This window comes from Salvia miltiorrhiza, chromosome 1 (genome assembly GCF_028751815.1).
Source record: "Salvia miltiorrhiza cultivar Shanhuang (shh) chromosome 1, IMPLAD_Smil_shh, whole genome shotgun sequence".
In the NCBI taxonomy this organism is placed as follows: domain Eukaryota; kingdom Viridiplantae; phylum Streptophyta; class Magnoliopsida; order Lamiales; family Lamiaceae; genus Salvia; species Salvia miltiorrhiza.
Window position 1 is genome coordinate 54476306 of NC_080387.1, and position 13731 is coordinate 54490036.

At 34.6% G+C, this 13731-nt stretch overlaps 1 protein-coding gene across 1 annotated transcript in view; it reads left to right on the top strand.

The window, feature by feature from the left end:
• LOC130993708 (pentatricopeptide repeat-containing protein At2g22070-like) overlaps nucleotides 1-13731 on the top strand; it is a 50767-nt gene that overhangs the window by 17764 nt on the left and 19272 nt on the right. The gene's annotated exons all lie outside the window — the stretch shown is intronic.

Below are 13731 nucleotides of genomic sequence, written 5' to 3' on the forward strand. Positions count from 1 at the left end.
TTTAAATTTTAATCTTTTTCATATCTTATTTGTTTTAAATTCATTTTTCATGATTTTGATACTTTATTAAATTTAAAATGCATATTAATTTTTTTTTTCATGAATCAAATGTAACAATGTTTCGAAAAGAATTGAAATACATTAAAAAAAAAATAGTGAAAAGAATATTAGTGGGAGAAGAGAGAGAAAAAAGAAAGGGAAAAATTGGAGGAAAAAAACTCATCTTTTAAATATTATATAGATTTTGCTAGAATTAAATCGAGAAGTCTGTTTTTTAATATATATCCACGGCTATTCATTTAATCACAAAAATACGTGATATGCATATAGGGTGGGCTACCGTGAGAGCACATCTTAAGAGCAATTTTTAATGTATGAATTTTATGTAGAACACGTATGAATTAGCTGTATAAATGTATGAATTGTGAAAAATAAATTTTTGCTACCTTTGGGATTCGAACTTAGGACCATAAATCCATCCAACCGGATTACGAATCAACCGTAAATCTTGATGATCTAAGGGCTAAAAATGATTCTTATTTTATATCTTAAGAAATGCTCTTATTTTAGCCCTTTCCTATGCATATATGTGATTAATATGTGTCACCACTCTCAAATAATAGAGACCAAATCCTGTTCATTGATCTTACATGATCAGACGAATCATATTCATCCATTTACATTCATATTAGATGTGGAGCAAGGTTATAATTGCCATTCCATAATAATCATAACCGCATAATCCCTTAATTAACATCAATCAAATCTTATTTAATTTTAGAAACTTAACATTTCTGATACACTAGTTACGATAATATACAGAAGGTTTTCATTCAATTATTTACGTTCATGATCAACTATTGATTTTTATTATTATTTGGGTTTGAAATCTGGACATCCTCTCCTCCGCTGCCGCCGTCCTCTCCTCTCCCGCTGTCGCCTTAGATCTCTCCAGCGACCGTGCCGCCTTCCTCGCCCTCTGGTCGACGGTGGGGGCCCACCCTCTTCTGGAACACAACCGCCAGCAACTCCTGCGACTGCACGGCTCAGTAGCAACATTGATTTCTCGACTTAGCAACCGGCCGACTTATGGCCTTTGTTTCTCGTTATCCCTACGACGAAAAAGGACCAAGAAACCACCCTCATGTAGCCCAATCTACCTCGCACAAGGACAACCAAGTCGTAGACCTTCACTGCTATAAACACCATTGCGAAACGATGATCGGAAAACCCCCCGGCTAACAGCTTTTATTCTTGCTCACATAGACGAAGGTGAGTCGAAGCCTTTGTTTCGATGAATTCCTGTTTCTCAAAAATCTTGGGAATTTTGTGGGGTATAGATAGGATTGTGGTGAACATTCATGCAAATTTTCAAGTCATTTGAATTTCATTTACTACTCTTTTAAAATTCAAGATCTTCCACTGCCAGTTTCTGTTAAAACTTTCGTATGGCAGACACTTAAGTCATCTTTTTCAGTAACCATCTGTTGAGATTTACTTCTCAACTTTTTATGGTGTGAAGATATATGTGTTAGATATACACATATAAAATTTGAGATCATTTCGACAACATTTACTATTTTTCAAAAATCCGAACTTCAGGTTGCCTGAAACTGCCAAATCTGGTAGATAATGGGAAAATGGCCATATCTCTTAAACTACTTGGAGTTTTTCAACATACGTTTTTTAAAAATTAAACTAGATTCAAAGTGGTTTCTATTGATATAAAATTCGAGTCCAGGTGAGTTCTGAGTAAAAGCAGTAAGAGATGGTATGTTCGTATAAAAAACAAATGAACATACTAATGTTCTTCGATATGTTCGTATAAAAACAAATGAACATACTAATGTTCATTGATATGTTCGTTGAAATAGATCAGGTCCCTGGGAAGAGTGGAAGGCCGCGGTGGCCGAGTTCAAGAGGGAGAGAGATCTGAATGTGGGTATGTGAGAGGGAGATGGTATGTTCGTATAAAAAACAAATGAACATACTAATGTTCGTCGATATGTTCATATAAAAACAAATGAACATACTAATGTTCATTGATATGTTCGTTGAAATAGAAAATGAACATACTAATGAAACCTACAATATTGATCCATCCTATCGGATTGAATCCCACCAGAATAGAAAATGAGGAATTCACGGGATTTCTTAACATGCCAAATTCGTTGAAATGGAGTATTACTTATTTGTCCTTCAGTGGCCAAATATAAGCAATTTAACAATATTTAATTACATGAAAATTAATATCATGGAATTATATTGACCCTTGATTCAGATTGATCCAATGATCATGATACGGTCTTTACTCCATCTAAGTAAGTGGTTGCCAGATAATCACACCCTATATATACATCTATATAATATATAAAAGAGGAGTTTTCTCACTCCATTTTTTTCTTCCATTTTTTTTCTCTCTCTCTCTTCTCTCATCATTTTTTTTATTATTTTTTTTCTCTTTTCTTTTTATAATTTTAATTCTTTTCTAAACATTGTCAAATTTAATTTATAAAAAAAATTTATAATTTTAATTCTTTTCTAAACATTGTCAAATTTAATTTATAAAAAAATATTCAATGCGTATCTTAAGTTTAAGTTCGTCAGAAGATCTTTAATATGGTATAAAAATTATCAAAAATTAATTTAAAACGAATAAGTTATTAAAATTTTAAAATATTTTCATTATCAAATAATTTAATAACTATAATTATCATTACACTTTATACATAATTGAAAATTACGTTTTAAAATTTGAAATTTTATTGAGTAATTAGTATTTTATTTTATTGAGTAATTAGTTTTAAAATTAGCATTTATTATTTGTTTTTGTTTATTATTTATATTTATTTATTTAAACATATCATTTAATTTCGATTTCGCCGTGCATCGCACGGATGGTCGTACTAGTATATATAAAAGAGCAGTGGCAAAAACTTTTGATAGTTTTTCTTCTCTAAATTTTAGGAGCTTTTCAAATAAACGTGTTCAGTTTCTCGCAATTTTTCTCTGTTTTAATAATTTTATGTACAGTTGGTTTCAAAGAAAATAATAATTATATTTATATGTACACTTTACACTCTTCAAACTAATCTAACACAAATTTTAAATGGTGAAGAAGCGGAGGTTGAAATCTCCAACTGAAGAAAAACTGTAGAATGAAGAAGGCGACATTGAGTTTTGGAAAAAAACGGAACGAATGAACTCTTTCAACCATTTTTCAAATCTGAAGAAAAGCGGTGGATTTGATTTCCTTTCTGCAGAAAATGCGGCGCTCAAGTGATGCAAAGGAAAAACTAGGGATTGTTAATTATTGTTTTGGTAATTAGTTTGGACTATGAGATAGAGTATTTTTTTTTATTGTTGGGCTATGAGATGTAATAGTTTTATATATTGGGTAATTTTATTCATAACCCCCATTTTACACATTATAGCCCTTCATTTATAATAATAATATAAATTATTTTAAATTTACTTTTTTGCCCTATAACCTATAACCCCCAATTTAAATATCCTATAACTCATAACTTAAATATATCTCTAGATATATCTTATGAGTGTTGACCAAGAAATCTCCCTAAAACCCTAGTTTCCTATTTGTATAAATAGAGGCATTTGGCCCTCATATTGAATACACTTAATTCAAATTCTCTTCTCTATTCTCTCGCTTCTCTCTAGTTTATAACACATTATCAGCACGATAGTTCTAGTTCTCTCGTCTCCCTTCGATCATAGAAAGGTAATTTTACTTTAATTTTTGTGCCATCAATATGTGTCGATTTTATGTGAATCATATAAGAGTGTAGTTAATTAAATAACTTCATCTCTATTTGATTTCACGAAATTTTCGCATTCTACTTCGATCTGAATAATTTTGTGCAAGTATTTCATGGTTGTTGTATGCTAGTTTACTTAAATTTTAATCGGTCATTGAGCGATTGTTTTTTCTGCATATTTTATACCAATTTTATGTGTTCTATATTAAATCCCTTTTACATGCTGCTGGCGGTTAAATGCTTCGACTTTCAACTAGGGTCTAGACGTTCTGTATAGCCACTGTTAGTATAAGTATATACGTAATTACTTTCAGTAATCATATATATCAAACTTCAATTGCTAGCTTTATTATTAATGTGGAAAACTTCTGATCCTATTCAATTAACAGATTTATATATATAGTCATTCAAGTCACCTTTTTTTCAAACGAGATGTCAACGTGAATTTGGATTGATTATTTTAGATATTAAATCAAATTTATAAATTGACGACCACACAATGAGATTAATAGAGAATCTAATCTAGTGAAACATACCTGTAAGTTGGATAATCAGTTCATATTTTCGGATAAGAAAATAAACGACATCATGGTTTCACCCTCTCCAACTTGAATTTATTGTTATCAATATTTTCATGCCAAATTCTATGATTTTTATACTCTTATTTCAAGATTTGACATGTTATATTTCAAAATATACATTATATATATGCAATTTTTTTTGAAATGATCTTAAAAATTAATTGATGCTATTTAAATAGCACAAGTAGTATTCATGAAGAATATTACATTAAAGAGCTTAAATTGATGCTATTAAAGTAGCACAAGTAATATTCACGAGGAATATTACATGCTCTAAGAGCAAGTAAATTTAATATTTGGATAACATATTCTTGATTCTTTATATATTTTATTTATATTGTTGCTCCCGAAGTAGCACAATCAATATTCCATGAAGAATATTACATACTCTTCAAGAGCAATCCATATTACATGCTCTTGAAAATTAGACCTTAAAGGTCAAATGGCCCTAAAGGCCGAATGGTTGTACTCTTTTTCCCTTACTAAGTTTTTTCCAACGAGGTTTTCTTAGTTAAGGTTTTTAACGAGGCAACTAGTGTAATATATGAGTAAATATATATGTTTTGTACTCTTTTCCTCTACCGAATTTTTTCCATGGGGTTTTTACGGAGAGGTTTTTAACGAGGCATGAACATCTAAACACTAACATCATATGAAATCTTGTGATATTTGTCTTGGTAAATAAATACACATATTATTCTTCAAAAGAAGAAGTATTTCCTTAAGTTAACATTAGATGAGAATAATGTTAACACAATATCAGGTGCATCAAACATCATTTAAGGCTCCGGAAGAGCTTGTATTATTTTGCCAAATGATACTAAATTAGATATTGAAAATGCCCTGTACTCTAGTAAGTTTAGAAAGAACTTACTAAGTTTCAAGAATGTCCGTAATAATGGAAACCACATCGAGACAGTTGTGTGGAAGGTAAAAATGAATATCTTTGCACAAATTCTTTTGTTTCAGGCTATAAGCTGACAAAAGAAAAATTAGCATCATTACCTTCTGGAATGTATTATACATTCATAAAAGCAATTGAGACAAACCATGTCATGAACATGAAGTTCAATGACACAAAAAGCTTTAAGCTTTGGCATGATAACTTTGGATATCCTAGAGCAACCATGATGCGCCAAATAATCAATAATTCATATGGGCACAACATATGAATCAAAAGATTCTTTTTACAAATGAACATGTGATGCTTGAGGGCAAAGCAAGTTAGTCATTAGACATTCATATACGAAGGTTAATACTGAATCTCCATCTTTCTTAGAAAGAATTCAAGGAAACATTTGTGGACCTATACATCCACTTTGTGGATCTTTTCGATATTTTATGGTATTAATTGATGTCTTTCATAGATGGTCACATGTATGCTTGTTTTCTACTAGAAATGCAACATTTGCTAGACTACTTTCTCAAATCATAAAATTAAGAGCTCGATTAACAGACAATTCAATTAAAAGAATTCGTCTTGATAATGCTAGTGAGTTTATGTCTCAAGCATTTGAAAACTATTGTATGCGCTATTGGAATTGAGATTGAACATTCAGTCGCTCAGGTCCATACTCAAAATGGTTTAGCAGAATCATTGATTAAACGTCTTCAAATTATTGCTAAACCATTACTTATGAAATCAAAACTCCCAACTATTGTTTGGGGTCATGCCATATTACATGTTACAACATTAGTTCAACATAAGCCAATCATGAATACTCCCCAATGCAAATTATTTTTGGCCGAGAACCTGATGTTTCTCAATTACGAACTTTTGGTTGCACAGTTCAAGTCCCAATTGCACCCCCACAACGAACAAAAATGGGTTTCCAACAAAGACTTGGGATATATGTTGGATTTGATTCACCCTCGATTATAAGGTATATAAAACATTTACAGGTGATTTATTTACTGCACGTTTTGCAGATTATCATTTTGACGAAATGACATTTCCAACATTAGGAGGAACAAATCTACATTCAGAAAAGCACAAGGAACTCTCTTGGAATGAGAAAAACTTATCACATTTTGATTCTAGAACAAATCAATGTGAACAAGAAATTGAAAAGATCATTCATTTGCAAAAGATTGCAAATCAAATTCTTGATGCTTTTGTAGATACAAGAAAAGTGACACAATCTCATATACATGTTGCAAATACTACAACTAAAATTGATGTCCCTGAAAGACATATAGCTTTGGCAGCAAATGAGTCTAAAATTCGTCAAAAATATGGTTGACCAGTTGGTTCTAAAGATTTTATGCCTAGAGAAAGAAAGGGGCAAGATGGAAACCAAACAATGACGAAAATGACTAATCAACCAAATGAAAGCGATGTAATTCTTCAGGAATTAGAAGTATCTGAAAATCATGAGATCTCAATAAATTATTTACATCAGATACTAGAGAGAGAAAATATCATTGTTGATGATATATTTGCCTTTCATATAGCTCTTCAATAAATTATTATTATCCTTTTTTAATTAAATTTAATTTTAAATTAAAATTAAAATATATTAAAAATGAAATATGATTTACATTTATTTATTATTATTATTATTATTATTATTATTATTATTATTATTATTATTATTTAGTACTCATTAAATTAAATGATATACTAATTGAGTTGATAATATTATTAATATTATACAATACTTCAAATAAAATAATATTCTCTCAGTCCTATCTAAGTTGATCAATTTCTTTTCGGCAGTGTATTTAAGAAGTTAGTGTTTAATGTTTAAAGTGTGTTCGGTAATAAAGTTAATAGAGTTAATAAAGTGAAAAAGGTCATTTTATATAAGCAAATTGATTAACTTAGTTGGGATGGTTCAAAAAGAAATATCGATCAAATTAGTTAGGACGGGGGAGTATTTAAATTAACACAAATAATTTCTTGTTATCAGTTCCAACTCATAAATAATGACAATTTTAAATAATTTAAAATTTTAAAAATTATAAAACATATCATGATATGTGTGCATCGCACGGAAGGACGTACTAGTTTATAGTAAAGATTGAGTTTCACCATTTTATGAAATAGGTAGTTGAAATTGAATAAAAAATATATTTTTTTCATAAATAATAAAAGGACACATAAAAATTTCCTAATAAACCATTTATTGCAACATTTGACATATCTCCACATTGATTAATGGTGTCGCATGTTTCAATGTAGCTAAAGCATGCATTATAGAGACAATGTAAGGTGATGCAAATGGGATATCTACGTCTACAAAAATTAGGCATTAAGGGCGTGTTTGATTTTATTGTTAAAGGTTGTTTATGGCATGTTTTAACCTTAACTAAGCGTTTGAAATTTAAGTAATATTTCATGGGAGGCCCGTCAGTCAGGCTTGGCCCGGGCACAAATCCACTGTTACAATAGGTAATTGGATGAGAGGGGGAGCCTAGTTTACGAAGCTGGGCTGCTACAACAAATGCTTTCAAAATTTATTTTTTCCAAATTGCCCATTCTTTCCAATTGATAAGATCCGAACAAATTCATTCGCCGCCATTTTTTACGGAGATTTGCTGAAAACTTCAAAGGCGAAGAAGTGGTCCCGCTACAACGGTAGATTATTCGGCCAGTAATCGGAGATTTCGTCGGTTATAGGTGTGTCTTGCTTCACATATCTGGCTATTTTCGTATTGGGGCAGACTTTTGTTTTTTTTTTTTTTTTTCTCGCGCTTGAATATATCACCACCATTGCTATCTTGTTTTGTGAACTCAATTCACCATCTGATTATGGGTTACTCGCATATAGGTATTTCGTGATTTGTGGCTGTCGTCCTGAATTGCGTGTGAATTTTTTTGGAAAACCCAGCAGACTAGGGCTTGGAGAAATGGGTAAGCACCAATTTCGAATAGCTCTTCTTTTTTGATTTTCTGCATGTAAGATCAAAACAGAGAATAACAGAATGCGACGAAGAAGAAGATGTACGTGGTTCGGCCACTAACGACCTACGTCCACAGAGGGTGAAGAGAAATTTTATTGACAGATTTGAGAGCTCGCCGGAGTTACAGAACGTGATCGAAAATCTTGAGAAACGCAGCTCAAGAAGATTACACAGCACTCACACCAACTACACTCCTTTCTTTCTTGTTACAGTACATAACTAATTGTGAAAGATCGAATTTAAAAAACCCTAACTAACTCACTTTCTATTGAGCTAGAAAACGACACCGCTTCAACAGAAACGTAATACATGAAGTAAATAAGAAACGCGACTTATAATACTTCATCTGCACAACTCATGCTATCCCTCTGACCAGCGTGGAAAAGTTTCCATAGCAGAGAAATGACTCCAGAGGAATGACGCCAGAGAGATCATCTTCCAGAGGAATCAACCGCCAGAGGAATCGACCGCCAGAGGAATAAAAAATGCAGCCAAATTCGAAGCCACCTTTCACAACAATCTCCACCTTGGCAAGAAATTGCTGCCAACAAAATATGTATCTCCTTCCCCTTAAAACCATGCCCCATTACAGGGCATCCCTTCCACTTCAGAGATCAGAACATGACACCAAGTTGATCAATCTTCTACAGTGGTTAAATTTTGTAGAAGGAAGAACCTTGGTTAACATATCAGCTGGATTATCTTCTGTTCCAATCTTAAGAACTTTGACAAAATGATGTCGGACATCTATATGCTTTGATCTTTCATGGAATACGCTATGTTTTGTCAAACATATGGCACTCTGACTGTCACAATAGACATTCACTGATTTCTGCCGAATCCAAATTCCTTTAGAATTCCTTTAAGCCATATTGACTCCTTTACTGCCTCTGTGAGAGCCATGTACTCAGATTCTGTTGTGGACAAAGATACCACACTTTGCAGACTGGATTTCCAAGATATTGCAGAACCATATAGTAAAAATACATAACCAGTTTGTGACCTCCTGCTGCCAACATTTGCAGCATAGTCAGAATCTACAAATCCCTCTAGAGCTTCCCCATTGAAGTCCTTTATCCTTTCAAACAGAATACCAGTTGATGAAGAACCTTTCAGAAATCTCATAATCCATTTCATGGCTTCCCAATGACATGAATCTGGATCTGCCATATATCTGCTAAGAACACTGATAGCATGACCAAGATCAGGTCTTGTACAGACCATAGTATACATGATACTACCCACTGCACTCACATATGGAATTTTATCCATTTCAGCCCTTTGTTTTTGATCTTTAGGCTTCTGCTTTTCAGTTAATCTGAATTGAGGCCCCAGAGGAATGCTGACCACTTTTGCTTCATGCATGTTGAATCTTTTCACAACTTTCTGAGCATAAGCTTCATGCACCAGCCACAGCTTCCCATTCTTTTTGTCTCTTTTGATATCCATCCCTAATATTCTCCTGGCATCACCAAGCTGCTTCATCTCAAATATAGATTCAAGATCTTTCTTCAAAATCTGAATTTCCCTTTTGCTCTTACTTGCTATAAGCATGTCATCAACATAAAGCAATAAGTAAGATACTGTATCTTGTCCAGCATTCTTTATATATACACAGTTGTCATATTGAGATCTAGAATATCCAATTTTCCTCATATGGCTATCAAACTTCAAGTACCATTGCCTGCTGCTTTGTTTCAGACCATAGAGACTCTTTTTCAATAAGCATAGTTTGTCTTTATTTTTAGGAAGAATGAAACCTTCAGGCTGCTCCATGTAGATGGTTTCTTCAAGGTCTCCATGAAGGAAAGCAGTTTTAACATCTAACTGTTCTAATTCCAGATCAAACTGAGCAACTAAGGCCAGCAGTATTCTTATTGAGCTGTGCTTGACTACAGGTGAAAAAACTTCATTGTAGTCAATGCCTTCCTTCTGTGTGTATCCTTTTGCCACTAATCTGGCCTCGAATCTTAGTATTTCTTGTTTCAGCATCTCAATCTTTCTTTTGAATATCCACTTGCATCCTATTGTTTCTGATCAAGTGGTCTGTTCACAAGAATCCATGTAAAGTTTCTCATCAAAGAATCTATCTCTTCTTTCATGGCCTTCAGCCACCTCTCTTTATCTGGACTTTTAATTGCTTCAGAATAATTGTTTGGTTCTGAATGCAAAGTATCAGATGCAACCATTAGTGCATATGCTGTGAGACTTTCATCTCTGAACCTGATAGGTGGTTGAGTTGTTCTTCTCACCCTGTCTCTGGCCAATTGGTATTGACCAAGATCCTGCTGCTCTTGATTTGTTGGGATATCTGACTCATATTCCTGATCTTCATCATCTGAGGAGTGTTGGAGTTGAGGATCATCAGGCTGTGGATTCAGCTCCACTTCCACCTTTGCTTTACCTCTGTCTGCTTCTGTCTGTTTTTCAGGGAGAATACCAGTCAACTTTTGATAGGGCATCTTCCCTTCATCAAAAGTTACATCCCTGCTTATAATGATTTTTCCTTCCCCTTGCTCTAAACACCACAGTCTGTACCCTTTAGTACCTTCAGGATATCCCAGAAATAAGCACCCTTTTGCTCTTGCTTCCAGCTTGTCTTGATTAATGTGAGCATAGGCAAGACATCCAAAAGTTCTGAGATAGATGTAGTTTACTGATCTCCCTGACCATTTCTTTTCTGGTACTTCATGGTTGATGGCAGAGGAAGAACATCTATTTATTAGATAGGCCGCAGTAGATGCAGCTTCCCCCCAAAATGTTTTTGGTAGACCTGCTGACAGCAACATACATCTTACTCTCTCTAAGACTGTTCTGTTCATCCTCTCAATTACCCCATTTTGTTGAGGGTTCCTCGGAACGGTGGTATGCCTTTTGATCCCTTTTGCATCACAGTAGGTCTTGAACTCATTTGATAAGAATTCAAGACCATTGTCTGTTCTCAGACATTTCAACTTCAACTCCTTTTCAATCTCAACAGATTGATTCCATATCTTAAACTTCACAAAGGTCTCATCCTTTGACTTCATCACATACAACCACAGTTTTCTAGAGAAATCATCTATTAAGGATAGGAAATACCTTCCCCCTCCAATCGTGGCAGTTCTGCCGGTTCCCCACAAGTCAGCATGAACATATTCAAGAGGTTTGTTTGAAATATGCTTGCCTTCAGGGTATGGGAGCTTCTTGCTCTTAGCCAGAGTGCAGTATTCACAGCTTTCAAGTTTGAATGCTCCACCTTCATTAAGAATTCCTCTCTTAGCCAGATGATTCATGCCACTCTCACTTAAATGCCCGAGCCTGCCATGCCATAGCTTCCCTTTGTCATGAGATGCTATTGCTGATTCTCCAACAATGGTGCTTCCATCCATATGATAAAGGCCATTTCTCCTTATGCCTTTCAGTATCACATTTGATCCCTTCAAAACAAGGATGGATCCAGCATGTGACTTGAAATCAAAACCTTTCTTTTCTAGAATTCCCAAAGATATCAGATTCCTTTTGATCTCAGGAATATATCTAACATCAGTTAAGGTTCTTATGGAATTGTTGTGAACTCTTATCTTGATACTCCCAATGCCTCTGACTTGACAAATCTGATCATTCCCCAAAATGACTGTTCCCATGATTTCTTCTTTCAAGTCGATGAACCATTGTTTGTTGGGTGACATGTGGAAGGAACATCCAGAATCCAGAATCCAAGAATCTCCCACAGTAGATTTATAGGGCTTCACTGTTTTCTGTCTCCTCAGCCACATCTGCAGAATTCTGGTTCTGATTTGTGCCTTGTTGTTGCATTTTCCTTTTCCAAGAATAGCAATTCTTCTTGATGTGCCCCGGTTTCTTGCAGTGAAAACATTTTTTCACATCTTCTCCATCACTTTCCTTGTGTTTCTGTTGAGCACCTTTCTTTCCCTGAGAATTTGCTTTCTTGAATTTAGAGGGCTTTCCCTTCTGAACGTTTAGGCTTTCATGCTGAGAAGATTGTTTATCTACTGCACTCTTATTCTTTTCTTTTCCTTTGAGAACCCCAAGAACATCTTCCAGTGTAATTAGATCCTCCTTGGCAATTAACAGAGCATCTTTCAGATGCTCATAGGATTTAGGCAATGCATTCAGTAATAACAAGCTTTATCCTCATCCTTCATCTCTCCATCAACACATTCAAAATCATCCAACGATTTTTGAAAATCATCAAGTTGTTCAGATAAATCCTTATCATCTAAGATTTTGAACTGAAATAGATGTTGTTTGACAAACAATCTATTCGCCATGGTTTTAGCCATATAGAGAGAATTGAGTTTCTTCCATACCTTGATTGCGGTATCCTCTCTTGACACCTCACGCAAAACTCGATCGCCAAGACATAGGAGGATCGCGCTGCGGGCTTTCTTGTCCATCTCTTGACGATTCATCCTGCCCCCTTGTCATCTTCCTTAGAATCCACCAATTTAGCATTCAATGCATCATCCAATCCCTGATGAATGAGCGTGGCTTCCATCTTGATCTTCCATATGGAAAAATCGTTTTTCCCATTGAACTTCTCGAAATCAAATCGAGCCGAAGTCATCGTCGTGGATCGGTTTCCCACAGACGGCGCCAAATGTAAGATCAAAACAGAGAATAACAGAATGCGACGAAGAAGAAGATGTATGTGGTTCGGCCACTAACGACCTACGTCCACGGAGGGTGAAGAGAAATTTTATTGACAGATTTGAGAGCTCGCCGGAGTTACAGAACGTGATCGGAAATCTTGAGAAACGCAGCTCAAGAAGATTACACAGCACTCACACCAACTACACTCCTTTCTTTCTTGTTACAGTACATAACTAATTGTGAAAGATCGAATTTAAAAAACCCTAACTAACTCACTTTCTACTGAGCTAGAAAACGACACCGCTTCAACAAAAACGTAATACATGAAGTAAATAAGAAACGCGACTTATAATACTTCATTTGCACAACTCATGCTATCCATCTGACCAGTGTGGAAAAGTTTCCATAGCAGAGAAATGACTCCAGAGGAATGACGCCAGAGAGATCATCTTCCAGAGGAATCAACCGCCAGAGGAATCGACCGCCAGAGGAATCAACCGCCAGAGGAATCGACCGCCAGAGGAATAAAAAATGCAGCCAAATTCGAAGCCACCTTTCACAACACTGCAAGTTATATGCAGGGCGTGAGTGCACTTTTTGCTGCATGTCTAAAAAAATCTATGCTTCTTCCTTGTATTCTATGTGAGTCCTCTGTATGTGTGGTGGAATTGTTGTTTTTGATTCGATTGCTTGTAGACTCGGCGGGAGAAAGGAAAGTCCTCATTTGGAATTAAGAAAAAACAAGGGGTTATAATTGTCATTTCACGTGCTGTTAAATATGCTGATGGACTGTTATCAAACACTGCGCCCATATATCATGTGTCACATATGGGTTTTCAAATGCCTGACAAGTGAAACACTACCAGCTTGGG